General features: G+C 36.7%; 1 long non-coding RNA gene across 1 annotated transcript in view; it reads right to left on the bottom strand.

Annotated features, from left to right (window-relative positions):
* Positions 1-14,300, bottom strand: part of LOC134760219 (uncharacterized) — a 453,492-nt gene that overhangs the window by 59,440 nt on the left and 379,752 nt on the right. The window contains exons 2-4 of the long non-coding RNA XR_010137232.1: positions 12,088-12,212; positions 11,061-11,109; positions 8,964-9,121 (exon numbers count right to left, since the gene is read on the bottom strand). This is a non-coding gene — a long non-coding RNA (uncharacterized LOC134760219). The remainder of the gene's footprint in view (positions 1-8,963; positions 9,122-11,060; positions 11,110-12,087; positions 12,213-14,300) is intronic.

The following is a 14,300-nucleotide window of genomic DNA, read 5'->3' on the forward strand; positions in this document are numbered from 1 at the left end:
TTTTTTGGTAGAAAGAATAGTAAATTGGAAGGCAGGACACCTGGGTTTTCATCCCAAGTCTTCAACTAACTGGGGGCATGACCTTATACAACATACTTGACTTCTGAGATTCTTTTCTAATCCATAAAAAGGGATACTTGGCCAGGCGTGGTGGCTTACACCTGTAATCCCAGCACTTTGAGAGGCTGAGGTGGGTGGATTATTTGAGGTCAGGTGTTCAAGACCAGCCTGGCCAACATGGTGAAAACTCCTCTCTACTAAAAATACAAAAATTAGCCAGGTGTGGTGGCGCAAGCCTGTAATCCCAGCTATTCAGATGGCTGAAGCAGGAGAATCACTTGAACCTGGGAGGAGGAGGTTGCAGTGAGCCTGGATCACGCCACTGCACTCCAGCCAGGGCGACAGAGCAAGACTCCATCTCAAAAAAAAAAAAAAAAAAAGATACTTGGTACCCTTCAGCTCTGAAAATGTTTGTTGGACATTTTTATTGAACTGATAGGAAAGGAGACAACATTCATTAGGTTTTTAATCTTGTAGAAACTTTCTCTATTGATCTGTGTTGTCTCTAGGTGATATCCATCATCACTTTGTGATGAAGATAACTTTTCTTGTCTCTGAAAACATTATTCACATGGTCTCATAAACTGAGTGCTGTATACAGTCATGCATTCCTTCATTTACCTCACAAAATCCAAGATGTCCTTCTCCCCCAGTTAGTTGTATGCTCAGCTACATCCCATTTCTGATTTCCAAATTTCTCATGATACAGCTTCCTGACCTTCTGGTTGAGATGCAATTAACAGATTAAAAATATGGTAGGGTTTGACATTGCCCCACTAAGGCTTGGCCCATTTTGGTGAGCTCTGTGCTTTCTGCCCCTTGCTTGCTTTCATGTATCTGTGCTGCTGAGAAAGATATCACCCACCTGGAGATTCACCCACCTGTTCTGGACTTTCACCTTCTGGTATAAATGCAGTGGTGCTTCCATAAACTTCAAAGAAAGTGGTTTAGGCATGGCAATCTGGCTAGAAGTGATGAGTCAGAGATTTATGATGAGAATGTCATCAACATAAACAGGTCAATAAAAACAGCTGTTTATTAAGGATACTTTAATTCCCATTTTATAACATTGTTAAACCCCATAGATCTTCTTAGGGGAGAGTGAGCAAAGTAGCAAGGTGGTACTGGGTGATCAAAAGTTATACATAGTGTGTTGAAGATGGGCAATGCATGCCTGCAATGTGTATCAAATAATACCAGTGATAGAATATTAATCTGTTGAAAAGACAGGCTCTTTTTGAGTCTCCTGGTTATGATTTCTGAGGGATGATTTAATAAAACCAAGGAGCTTAGCTTAAGAGTAGAAAGATTTGGAAAGAACAAAATAAACTTGATCAAATATGTAAATGGATCTCCTAGAGAAGGAAGATTTAAGGTGAAATAGGAGGAATGGATAAAAATCGGGCTTATTTTGTCTCAAAACAAACAAAGAAATTTCCAACAATTAGAACTGTCCTCCAAAGAAATAAGCTACCATGTGAAGTAATAAGTTTCTTGTCACTGGAGATGTTCAAGACAAGACCATGTGTCAATTTTAGGAAGAGAATCATGAATAATTACAAGAGTTTGGTCCTGGATTATTTCTTATTTCTCTGAATCGTATCTTTTTATTAAAGTTCAGTGACATTTCATTTTTTGAAAACTTTTTTATTTCAACTCACTTTGCTTTCTGTCTTTCACAGTCCTCAAACATCCTCTCAATACAGCTTTCCCATTTCTGTTCTCCTTTTTCCCCATGGACAGCAGTAATCTCCTTCTTATCACTGTATGTAAATTTCATTCAATTTAATTTATTTCCTGGAACACTGGCTGAGGTCCTATTGTACTTAAGTTCTGTGATAGGTATAATGGAGGACGCAAAGATGAATAACTTAAAGGCTGGGCTTCAGAGAATTTGCAAGATTCTAACAAAAGGAAGAAGACAAGCCCCAAAATAGCTTTTACATAATACTGAAGATAACCACTGCAACCGTAAAAAGTTTGTAGAGATTACATCTACTGGAATCGCTTTAGAGGGGAGACACTATTTGAGAAGGATCTTAAAGATTATGGAAGATGGATTTTAACATTGAAAGATAGAGAAAGAAGAGCATTTCTGACATAGAGACCTGGAAGCAGAAAAAAGACTGGAAGTATTCGAGACCAGCTAATAACACATTTGTCAGGGAAGATGTCATTGGCATGATGAAATGAACAAAGTAGGTTTTGAGTATCAAGTGAAAAACTTTGAAGTTCAAGGAAAGAAAATTTTATTTATTTTAATTCAAGAAGCAATTGCAGAGTATTTATGGTTTAACAGAAATAGTATGGTAAGAGTTGTTCTTATAGGGAAATTGATGTGTTAATTTTATTTAGAAATGATTAGTGTGGAAACAGTCAAAAGTGGAAGAAGGAGCAAATACTGTGATAGTTTGAGAAATAGCAAGATTTTAAAGAAAGGTGTATCTGTGGCAGTGCAAAGTAGGTGTAGAATCCTGGTGTGTGATTTTTTTAAAAATATATATTTATAGTCATTGGTGACAAATTCAGAAATTACAAAGTACAAAGAAGAAAATTAAAATTGCCAATAATTCCACCAATCAATAGAGATTATCATTTTAATGTATATCTATTCTGACTTTTATTTATTTAGACTTTTTCTTACAACATGAATGATAGTAGCCATGCCACTTTGTAAACTGCTTTTCAAATGGTAACACATCGCAATTACTTTTTCATTTCAAGAAATTCAGTTATATACCATGTTTGTTTGGTTTGGGTTTGTTTTAGAGACAAGGTCTAGCTCTGTCACCCAGGCTGGAGTGCAGTAGCACAATCATGGCTCACTGCAGCCTTCATCTCCTGGGCTCAAATGATCCTCTTGCCTCAACCTCCCCAGTAGTTAGGACTATACACTTGGCTTTTTTTTTTTTTTTTAAACTTTTGGTAGAGTCTGGGTCTCACTATGTTGCCCAGGCTGGTCCTGAACTCCTGTTAGCAAGTGATCCTGCTTTCGCCTCCCATAGCCCTGAGATTATAGGTGTAAGCCACAGCTCCTGGTCCTTTTATATACCATGTTAATGGCTATAGAGTATCCTATATATGCGTGTATTATAATTTGTATTATAAGTTATTGAACTACTTCTTTTTTGGGGTCTTAAGTGATTTCTATTTTTTTGTATTATGATAGTGCTGCAATAAATGTGTGTATACCCATTTTTGAATTGTTTTCTGAGTACTTCCTTAAATAAATAAAAGTGGAATAGGTCAGAGGCTGCTGCTACACTGTCTCAGTCATTGTTCCTTGCTTTTCTTTTATTATTTGATCACCAAAATTTTGCTGAGCACATGGATGCCTACATAAAGGCTACATTTTTTTCCAGCCACCTTTTCAACCAGAAGCTCTAGGCATTGAGCTAGAAGTAAAAGTGTAGTAAAGCACAACTTTTGAAAGTGTTATTTAAAGGTAAAGTCTTCTTTTGGTCTTCCTCAGGTAGAGTTCTAACAGGATGGTTGGAGCCAAAGCAGACACCGAGGATATGAGAAGTCTTTGCAGACACTGAGGATATGAGAAGTCTTTGCTGGGGCGATCGAAAAATAAGATACAGGTCTCTGGGTCCATGACACCTTCTATGGCGTGCCAACCCAGCCCTGGACTGCCCACCTCCAGAGAGAAAGAGAAACATACTTTTATCTTGTTTCGGTAAGTTCAGAAGTTGGTTTTCTATCACACGCAGCTGAACCAATCCTAACTAAAACAATGGCTTTGAAAGTACACATTATTTAAGGCTTTCTGCACACATTGCCAAATTTGAGTCCAGAAAGTCTGTGCTGATGAATATTCCCACTAGTAACGTATAAATTAGAGTCCCATTCTCCATTTATCCTAGAAAATGCTGGATACTGCAATTCTTTTCAAGTCTTCACCAATTTGGTAGTTGATAAATGACATCTCTGTTTTAATTTTCATTTCCAGGCTCATTCTTCTGAATCTTTTCTCCATTCCTTTCCAATCCTCCTGATGTAACCCTCTCCTTGACTAGTAATTCATCTATGTTAAAAACGTAGCCCTTAGGATGAACCAGTTGGCTTTGCTATTCTTTCAATATCTGTCTGTCTTGCATTTCAGAAAGCAGAGGTTCTTATCTAACGACAATGCACCCGGGGTTCTTCCCTGGCCTTTCACTGATGATTTTCATTCCTTGCCTGCCTGATCTCCAGCACAGTGCACTCAGCTGTGCCTTTAAAGTGCTCAGGCGATTTTATAGCTGCAAGAAGAATATGAAGGTACAAGTATCAAGCAAATAGGGCAAATTAGAAGTATACAAAGGGTTTCAGCATTCATGGCCACGTTTATTTCTCCTTCCTGCATTCTCACCTCTCTCTTCTCTTTCTCTTGCCTGCTTAACTGACCAGCTCAAGGCTTCTTTTTCTATATATCCTTCATCTTTGGGGAAGCAAGTTATTTTCTAACTGGCTTAAGTATATCCTTCAGTGATCAGCCAAAATTGTTCTTTTTGCATCCAAAGGAAGAAACTTTATTCTATAGCCACCCTAGATTTTTCTCTTAGACTCTCAAATGTAGTAAACTCCTTTCTCCTCCTATAAGAATCAGGTCCCTTCAAAAACCCTGCTTAACAGACAACAACAAAACAACAATAACAGCTTCCAGAACAAATAATACTATATATTTTTTAATTATAATGAAAGTTTCAACTCCGGCTTTAAAATCTTCATGTTGTATGTCAATCATCTGGTCTCACTTATTTTTTCTCCAACCTAGTCTTTCCCCAGTATCTATTATTATCAATGCTGCTTTCCTCTACAGTGTCATGTTAAAGGTACCAACCCTCCAGACAAGACTCTACCTTATCCCCAACAGGCCACTTCTAAATGCATATCTGCACACTGATAGTCACTTCTTGTTATTTACATTACTATAACTATTTACATCCAGAAAATCCAATTGGAGTTTAAATACAATGTTCCTGACCAACATGAACTTCTCCCAAATCCAGTCATGAGTTTAAGAAAGCGGGTAGTACAAATGGTGTTATACTATTTTCTCCATTCTCATGCTCATTTCAGAATTAGGCCACTTAGGAATTCCTATTCCATCGTTTCTCCTGCTGACTTCGGGGATTATTCACGAGTCCATCTTGAAACTTACATTCTACTGCTCTGTACATTATCTGGGGTCCTTCTCTGACTGCATTACTTTGACACTTCTTAATATAGACCTTTATTAAGTATGTACTACATATCAAGAACTTTTCATGCATCTTCTGATTTAATTCTCAAGATAATCTTATGAGCCAAGTGTGATTATTGGCCCCATTTTAAAAATGAGGACACTAAGTCTCAAAGACCCAGTTAGTAAATGGTGGAAACAGAATTTCTAAAATTGATCCTGAAAGCCTAAAATTCATCCCATCAATGACACTCTGCTGTCTCTTCCTAAATCCTCTAGCTTTTTCTCTGTTAGCCCATTATTCTGCATTTTCATACAGCTTTTTGCACTCCGATAACTCTGCCTGGAGGTCTTTCTGCCATCTGCATATCAGCTTGGATTAGACTGAACTATTGACTTGCCGGGGCCTGTAAGTTTAATAATAACAAAGTGGCTATACCACAGACTCTTCATTTTGGCCATCTCATCCCTTACGGCTGGGAAGGCTAAATGGAATTATAAATAATATCAGCTGTGATGAAAGTCAAACTGTAGCTCTAGGTTCTCCACAGTCTGCTTTTTTGATGACAATAACTAACAATAAGTAAAGGTTAATAATGTATCAGACATTATGCTAAGCTTTTGCATTAGATCATTTGATCCTTACATCTACCCTAAGAGGACGACACCATTATTATTCCCATTGTATTATACAAACAAGAAAACAGATTAGAAGACTTCCAGTAAACAGTCCACGTCATACAGTGAACACATGGCAGACCCATATTTTGAATCCATGTCTGCCCAAATTCAGAACCTCCTTTCTTAACCACTGTATTAGTCCATTCTTGCATTGCTATAAAGAACTGAGGCTGGGTAATTGGTAAAGAAAAGAGGTTTAATTGATTCAAAGTTCCATAGGCTGTACAGGAAGCATGACTGGGGAGGCCTCAGGAGACTTACAATTATGGCGGAAAGCAAAGGGGAAGCAGGCATATCTTCACATGATGGAGCAGGAAAGAGAGAGGGCAAAAGGGAAAGTGCTACACATTTTTAAACAACCAGATCTCCTGAGAACTTAGTCACCATCACAAGAACAGCAAGGGGGAAGTGGTGTGCCCCCATGATTCAATCACCGTCAACCAGGGCCCTCCTCCAACATTGGGGATTACAACTGGACATGAGATTTGGGTGGGGACACAGAACCAAACTCTATCAACAACTAATGTACAATGCTTTGTTTTAAAAATAATATTGCTGATATCATATTATAATAGCAGAAACCCATGGGGAAAATAATATCCTCAAATTCAATATTTTCATTTATATTATCCAATACATGACCATGTACATATTCAATTTTACCTGTTTACATTAAGTAACATTACGGATAGAATTATACTTTTTCTATATTTTCTATTAACATTTCATCCAGCATGTAACTCTCTGGCAATAAATGTGAAAACCTGAACAAAATAGATGATTTCCTAGCAACATATCAATTACCAAAATTGACCCAATAAGAAGGGAAAATTTGAATAGGCTAATTATCATAGAAGGGATAACAAAAGGCACTAGGATTAGGTGGATTTCCAGCTGAGTTTATCCAATCTTTAAATAATAGATAATTCCAATGTTATTTAAACTAGCCATAGATAATAAGATGGGCATTTATCTAATTCATTTATGTGTACAGTTTAGTACCAAAACATAATAAAGATGCAACAGAAAACTACTATACAATCTCAGTTCAAATGCAATATTAGAAAATTGATCCTGCACAGTTATAAGAAGAAGAATACATTATGACCAAGTAGGCTTATTCCAGGAAAAGCTGGGTGGTTAATATCAGGAAATTTATTTACATAATACATTATGTTAAGAAAATAAAGAAGAATAAAACATGCAAATGCTAAAGTGATGTTAGATTAAATTTATTATTCTTTTAAATACATTTTAAGTAAAAAATGAAGGAGGTAAACAAATAAAATGACCAAAGATAACAGAAAATATTATCCTAAATGGGCAATATTTAACACTCAAAATAAAAAGTCAGATGAATATCCTCAATAACCCTTATAATTTAACATTAACTTGGAGGTTCTAAAAATGCAAAGACTCAAGTACGTAATACTGAAAAAGAAGAGCTTAAATTATTTTATAATAATAACATTTTTTGCCCAAAAATTCCAGGACTGAAAAAATTAGAATTTATAATAGGATTTATAAGTTAGGGATAACCACCTTTACATATAAATGAGAAGAAAATATTCAACATAGTAGAAAAAATAAATTATAAAGAACTTAAAAATAAATATATAGAAGTGGTATAGGATGTTGATGATAAAGATATAGAAAATGAAAAGGCATGCCATTTATTTATTTATTTATTTTTTTCTTTTTTGAGATGGAGTCTCGCTCTGTCGCCCAGCCTCCATTGCAATGGTGCGATCTGGGCTCACTGCAACCTCTGCCTCCCGGGTTCAAGTGATTCTCCTGCCTCAGCCTCCCGAGTAGCTGGGATTACAGGCACCCACCACCACACCCAGCTAATTTTTGTATTTTTAGAAGAGATGAGGTTTCACCAGGTTGGCCAGGCTGGTCTTGAACTCCTGACCTCAATTGATCCACCCACGTTGACCTCCCAAAGTGCTGGGATTACAGGTATGAGCCAAAGTGCTGGGATTACAGCATGAGCCACCACTCCCAGCCAAAGGCATGCCATTTTTTTGGATAGCAGACTTAAGATCACAAAATATAAAATCTTTCTAAATTAATAAATATAATAACATTTTGGTTAAAGCCCAAGACAGTGCTTTTTATGATTACATAAAGTGGCATTTAAAGTTTTCATAAAAAGAAATAACTTTTAGATAATAGCCAAACAGTATTTAGTAAATAGAAAGAAAGAATGGCAAGACATTGGTCATGCCAGGATTCAAACTATTCTAAAACTATTGTAACTAAACCAATATGTCATTAGCCAGAAGAGACAATGAGATTAAGAGAACTGAATAGAAAATCCACAAATATATACTGATACATATAAAAATTTGTTTGGTATTTCAGTTCAGCTACAAGAGAATACACTTTTTGTTGTTGTTGTTGATATGGAGTCTCGCTCTGTCACCCAGGCCGGAGTGCAGTGGTGCAATCTCCGCTCACTGCAACCTCCACCTCCCAGGGTCAAGCAATTCTCCTGCCTCAGCCTCCCAAGTATCTGAGATTACAGGTGCCCACCACCGAACCCAACTAATTTTTGTATTTTTTTTTAATAGAGATGGGGTTTCACCATGTTAGTCAGGCTGGTCTCAAATTCCTGACATCAAGGGATCCGCCTGCTTCGGCCTCCCAAAGTAAGAGAATACACTTTTCAATATATGATGTCGGGGCACTGGCTACCCATATGGAAAATAATTATATTGGACATGATTTTCTACAATATATGAAATTATTTCCCAAGTAGACTAAAGATTTACATGTAAAATAATGAAGCAATGAAACATTTAGAGACTATCCTGAAGACAATATGTATAAGCCAAGGGCAGAAAAATGTTCTAATCCAGAATAGAAAATCTAAAGCTACAAAATAAAACATAGATACATTTTACTATTGTCTTAGTCCATTTGGGCTGCTATACCAAAATTCCTCAGACTGGTAATTTATAAATAACAGAAATTTATTGCTCACAGTTCTGGAGACTGAGAAGTCCAAGATCAAGTTGCCATCAAATTGTCTGGTGAGGGCTCTTACCTCATAGACAACATCTTCTTGCTGCATCCTCACATAATAGAAAGGGGTGAGTTGAACTCCCTCAGGCTTCTTTCATAAGGGTACTGGTCCTGTTCACGACGGCTCCACCCTCACGATCTAGTCACCTTCCAAAGTTTCCATCTCTTAATACCTACATACTGGGGATTAGATTTCAAAATACGTATTTTTAAGGTACACAAACATTCAGACCACAGCAACTATGTAAAAATTGATTATTTTGAGTGACAATCATATCATAAAATAAACAGGTAACTATGAGATTTGGGGGAAAAGTCAAGACTCTTTTCTAACTGACACAAATGAGTAAAACAACTTGTGAATATTCATTAAAATTTTACCAAAGAGCAAAACCCCAAAAGCCAATAAACTTATGAAGATATGTGAAAACTCATTGGTAGCCAGGAAAACATAAATGTAAGCTACTAGCTTATTTTATAAGGATAAGACAAAAAATCAAGAAATAAACTGTTATAATTTGGTTTATTTACCCCTCCAAATCTTATGTTGAAATTTGATCCCCAATATTGGAGATGGGACTTAATGGGAGGTTTTTGGGTCATGGGGGGGGCAAATCCCTTATGAATAGATTAATGCCCTCCCTAGGATGGCGGACGGCGAGTGAGTTCTCACTCTATTAGCTCCCACCAGAGCTGGTTGTTAAAAAGCACCTGGCACCTCTCCTTTCCTGCTTCCTCTCTCACCACATGATCTCTGCACAGCCAGTTTTCCTTTGCCTTCCACCATGAGTGGAAGCAGCTGGAGGCCCTCACCCAAAGCAGACGCTGGTGCCATGCTTCCTGCACAACCTGCAGGACCATAAGCCAAATAAACCTTTTTCAAAACAAATTACTGGGCCTTCCTCAGGTATTCGTTTAAAGCAACAGATATAAACTAAGACATAACCATTTGGGGGCACGATCTAGGAAAAGGATAAAAATGGGAAATCCTGTAAACCAAAATGAATGTTTTTGTATACAGGAATAGTTGATTACTGTACAGTCACACCATGCAGCATTTTAAAAAATAATAATAAATTAATGTTAGTCCAGTTGACTAGGATTTTATTTCATTATCTGAGGAACCAAAGATTCAAAAAAGCAAATATAAAATAATTTTTTAAAAGAACAAAGGCCAAAAATCTCTATATATGTATAAAATCATGACATGATAATCATGGAGAAATATATAAAAATATTTCCAGAATGCTTTTAACAAGCACTGAGAGAGTATGTGAAGCAGGGAATCTTATTGGCTGAGGTGCAGAAAGAAGATATGTGAAAAAGAGAATAAAAGACTGTACTAAAAATGGTATGTATGCTAAGTTCAGGATTTATATTTTTGTAAAAACTATGCTTGTGGGCATATGTATAAAAAATTATTTTTAAATGCTAAAATGTAAAAAGAAGATTATTTTCTAAATAAATTTTGCTATCATTTCCATGCAGTATATGTGTCTTATCTCATTTCCTTTCTTCTTTTAGATTTCTCCTCCTAAAAATGTTTAAAATATTGACAGCCTTGTATGTGTCTTTACTCTTCTTTACCAGATTGTTATTACAGTAAAAGTAGAAGAAAATAAAAACTATAATTTTACAGGTTATCATCACTTACATTATGGAATTGCTCGTGTCCTTGGGCCATGTTGATTTAGGGCTATTACTCTTCCTGGCACTAGAAATCTTTCCTACTACAATCTCAGGGGTTCTCAGTTTTCAGAGATGGCACTACAACGTATGTGGATGAGTCATTAAGAATGAGTTACATATCAGTATCAAAACTCACAATTTGCCAATCCTCAGTCTTGGGCTGATTCCTGCCTAAGTAAAGAGGAGGGTTTTGTCTATTAAAAGCCAGTGGGCCAGTCCTGGAGTCACACCAAGAGAGATTCTTTACACACCATCCTCTTTGTGAGTGGAAGGGCATCAGGCCCCCAAAATAACTGTTGACCAATGAGATGACTTGTGACAGGCCAGTGGTGGTACTAACACCCTGTCTATCTTCTGAAAATGAAGTAAGAAGATAGTAAACACACTGTGCTTCCCCTGCACCAGCAACTGGATTAAGCCTTTTACTTACATTGATTCACTGGGTCCTCTTGTCAGGTAAGGATGATTTAAATCTGCATCTACAGATGAAGTAAGGAGAGGTTATTTCATCCTTCCCTGGATCATGGGAATCATACATTGCAGAGCTGAGCTTCAAACTGTCTTAAAACTTAGGTATTCGGGCACTTAACCACTAACCCATGCCACTGCTCAATCCAAAGAAACAATGAAATGAGGCAATTCAAGTTAAAAAGATATTTAATTTCAGATATGTGAACTTCTTAATGTCCAGCAGCAACATCACCTGAACAGCTAAACACTGTGATGCAGGTACACATTTACTTACCTGAGCAGATTCAGAAAGATGAGAAATTTGCTTTGTTTGAGGGAATGGAGGCTTTGTACAATTTTTATTTATTTTTGACACTCATGCGTTCAATGCCAATTTTTATTTATTTTTGACACTCATACATTCAATGCCACTTTCATTGTTTTCCCCTTAATCCTATATTTGATATGAAATTTATTTTATCAGTTGCAGTTTTGCCAGCCACGGTGTTTCTTAAGATTTGGCTAGAGATTCCTGCACTGAGGTTTCCCCAAAGTTAATGTGTAAGTACTGATAGGGAAGGAAGTAATTCACTTGGCTGATGACAGGCTGTGAGGGGCTCCAGGGGAGACTGCTGGAAATTGAAGGGAGAACTGAAGGTATACAACCCCCATCTGGTGATCACTACCTTGGGCCCAGCACAGAAATGCAACATAACTTTCTCCTGGGAAGTATCCCTTGCGGTCGTCACACCCAACCCTCAGAAAAGCCCTTAGCACACACACCAACATGGCACATGTATACATATGTAACAAACCTGCACGTTGTGCACATGTACCCTAAAACTTAAAGCATAATAATAATAATAATAAATGAAACTGAGTTTTCACTGAGGATTTCATAAGGGACATAGGATAGATTTTTTTTTTTTTATAATACCTAACAGCATTTTACTTTTAAATAAATCACCCCTCCAATGTGTCTCTTCTTTACCAATTTTTTCTCTTACCTGTTGCTGGTTCTCTCATGTGTCTGGGAACCTTCTCCCACTAGCCAGCCTCCAGCCTCTTCCATCCTTCAGAAACTTATTTCCACTGTGCTTCTCATCACTTTCACAGACCCAACATTTCAGCTCTGAGGAAAAGAAGTCATTACACAAAGGTTGGCTTTGAGCTCAAAACAAAACAAAGGATTCCCACACTATCCAATTCCATTCTCCCTAAAAAATGGCAGGGCAAAATCTAATTTTTCTCTACTACAAATTTATTTATTGGCACATATTTTTATATCTAAGAAATATTCCTTTATATACGCTCAATTGATTGAAAAATGAATTCTGTGTACAAGTCTTCCGCTGTTAGTGAAATTTCTTTTAAAAAGCCCCAAGTTTTACAAAGTGGAATTGTCTCAAGGATGGGATTTAATTATGCCAGGGCCCTTGTGAGGTCTAGTCCTGATTACTATGCAAAAACTGTGTCTTAAATACGTCAATCACATTTGGCACCACCAAGCTAATCATAGTACAGGCTTTCACTTCCCTTTATCCCAGGAAACGTGACCTGATCTCAAAGAAAAGTTCTCGGTATGTTTTAAGTAATAACTACATTATTGCAATGAGTGTGGAGCATCAGGTAAAAGTCTTGGCACATACACGCAAATTTGGATATATAGCTTCTTTGTGTTTCGTAATAACACAATCAGTCCTTCTAAATTATGGTCAAGTTGCATACATTGCACATTCCCTATGAGCAGTGAAATTAAAGAAGAGGTGAAATACATGGTCATTTGCTGTTAGGAATTTATAACAGAGCAGAATAAAGAGTATAAAAGCATGCATAATTACTCCAAGGAACAGAAAAAAAAATCATAAAAAAATTCGCAACCAATTAGAGGTCTGCATACATGCTAATTGCCGTCTGCTAGAGGTGTCCCATCAAGAATGGCAGGCTTGTCCCTGTGAATGGGAGAAGTGTGAATGAGTAAGCATGTTGGTTCCGAAGGAAAAAAAATTCTTATCTCACAGGTTCAAATTCTCCAGGCTCATGAATATGACACATTAATATTCATTAAGTGGAACACATTATCATTTTAGAAGGAGATTACTGGGGACTCACTATTTTCATTCCATCACATTTTCCAATTAGGAGTCCCACTTTTGCAAATAATCAGCTTTCTGTTGCCAAGGGCTTTTCAGTCGCTTTCTGGCAAGGGGGTTTGGAGCTAAGTTAAACATTCATTTAAGAAACAGGAAAAACCTGAAGTACAATTATCTTTTTTAATGACAGGTTAATCTTGCTGTAGTGAACCTGATCAGAGAAGAGCCAAACTCTAAAGGGAGGAGGCACAGAGTCCTTCCGGGGGAGGGGAACTCAGACAATAAAGTTTGAGAAAGAGTTCACAGTTTTCTTGGTTGCCTGCAATTATTGAGAAATAAATGCACTCTGCAAAAGATCTTGAAACTGAGCAAGGAGAAGGGGCCACATAAGGGGAAACCCTAGTGAAGTGGAAGTGAGCACAAGGGCAAGGTAATAGCCATCCCTGAAGGCTACCAACAGGGCAGAGAAGGAAATAATCAAAACATATCTGCATTTCCTCTAGGTTAACAATTTAGTTCTAAAGTCAGACACCTTTGCTAATGTTTATAATATCATTAATGACTTAACCAGATAAAACAGTAGACAAAGACTGGTTTGATTTTGAAAACTATCAAATAAGTTTGATAAATTCAAGTTCACTCACCATTAATCTCTAATCAAAGCAGAATTTCTAAATAAAGTCATTTAATGTTTATTTAAATTATATATTCATGATTTATTAACAGATTGCTAAGATTCTTATTCTAATGAAAATAAAAAAAATCACTTGTTCTGCCCTTGTATATTTATGAAGAATCACATACCTGGCAAAACAAAACATATGGTAAAAAAAAAAGATATAAGGAAAGATGAGTTTCTCTTCATAATAGCCCACTAGTTCTTTATTCTCCTTCCCAGAAGTAGCTACTTCACTAGTTTCTTGGCTCTTTTTTCAGAAATCGTCTATGCTGAGATGTTCTTGTTTCTGCCTCCATAGTTAGAAGCATGCTCTATGCACGCCACTTTTGCAATTTTACTAAAAATCTATTCTGGATACAACTTTATATGAACATCTGTAATTTAACTCACTGCAGAGGAAACAAACTTCGCAAAAATAATACAGTCAGTCACTAAACAAATAAATAAC

The sequence above is a fragment of the Pongo abelii genome, chromosome 16 (genome assembly GCF_028885655.2).
Source record: "Pongo abelii isolate AG06213 chromosome 16, NHGRI_mPonAbe1-v2.0_pri, whole genome shotgun sequence".
NCBI classification, from domain to species: Eukaryota; Metazoa; Chordata; class Mammalia; order Primates; family Hominidae; genus Pongo; species Pongo abelii.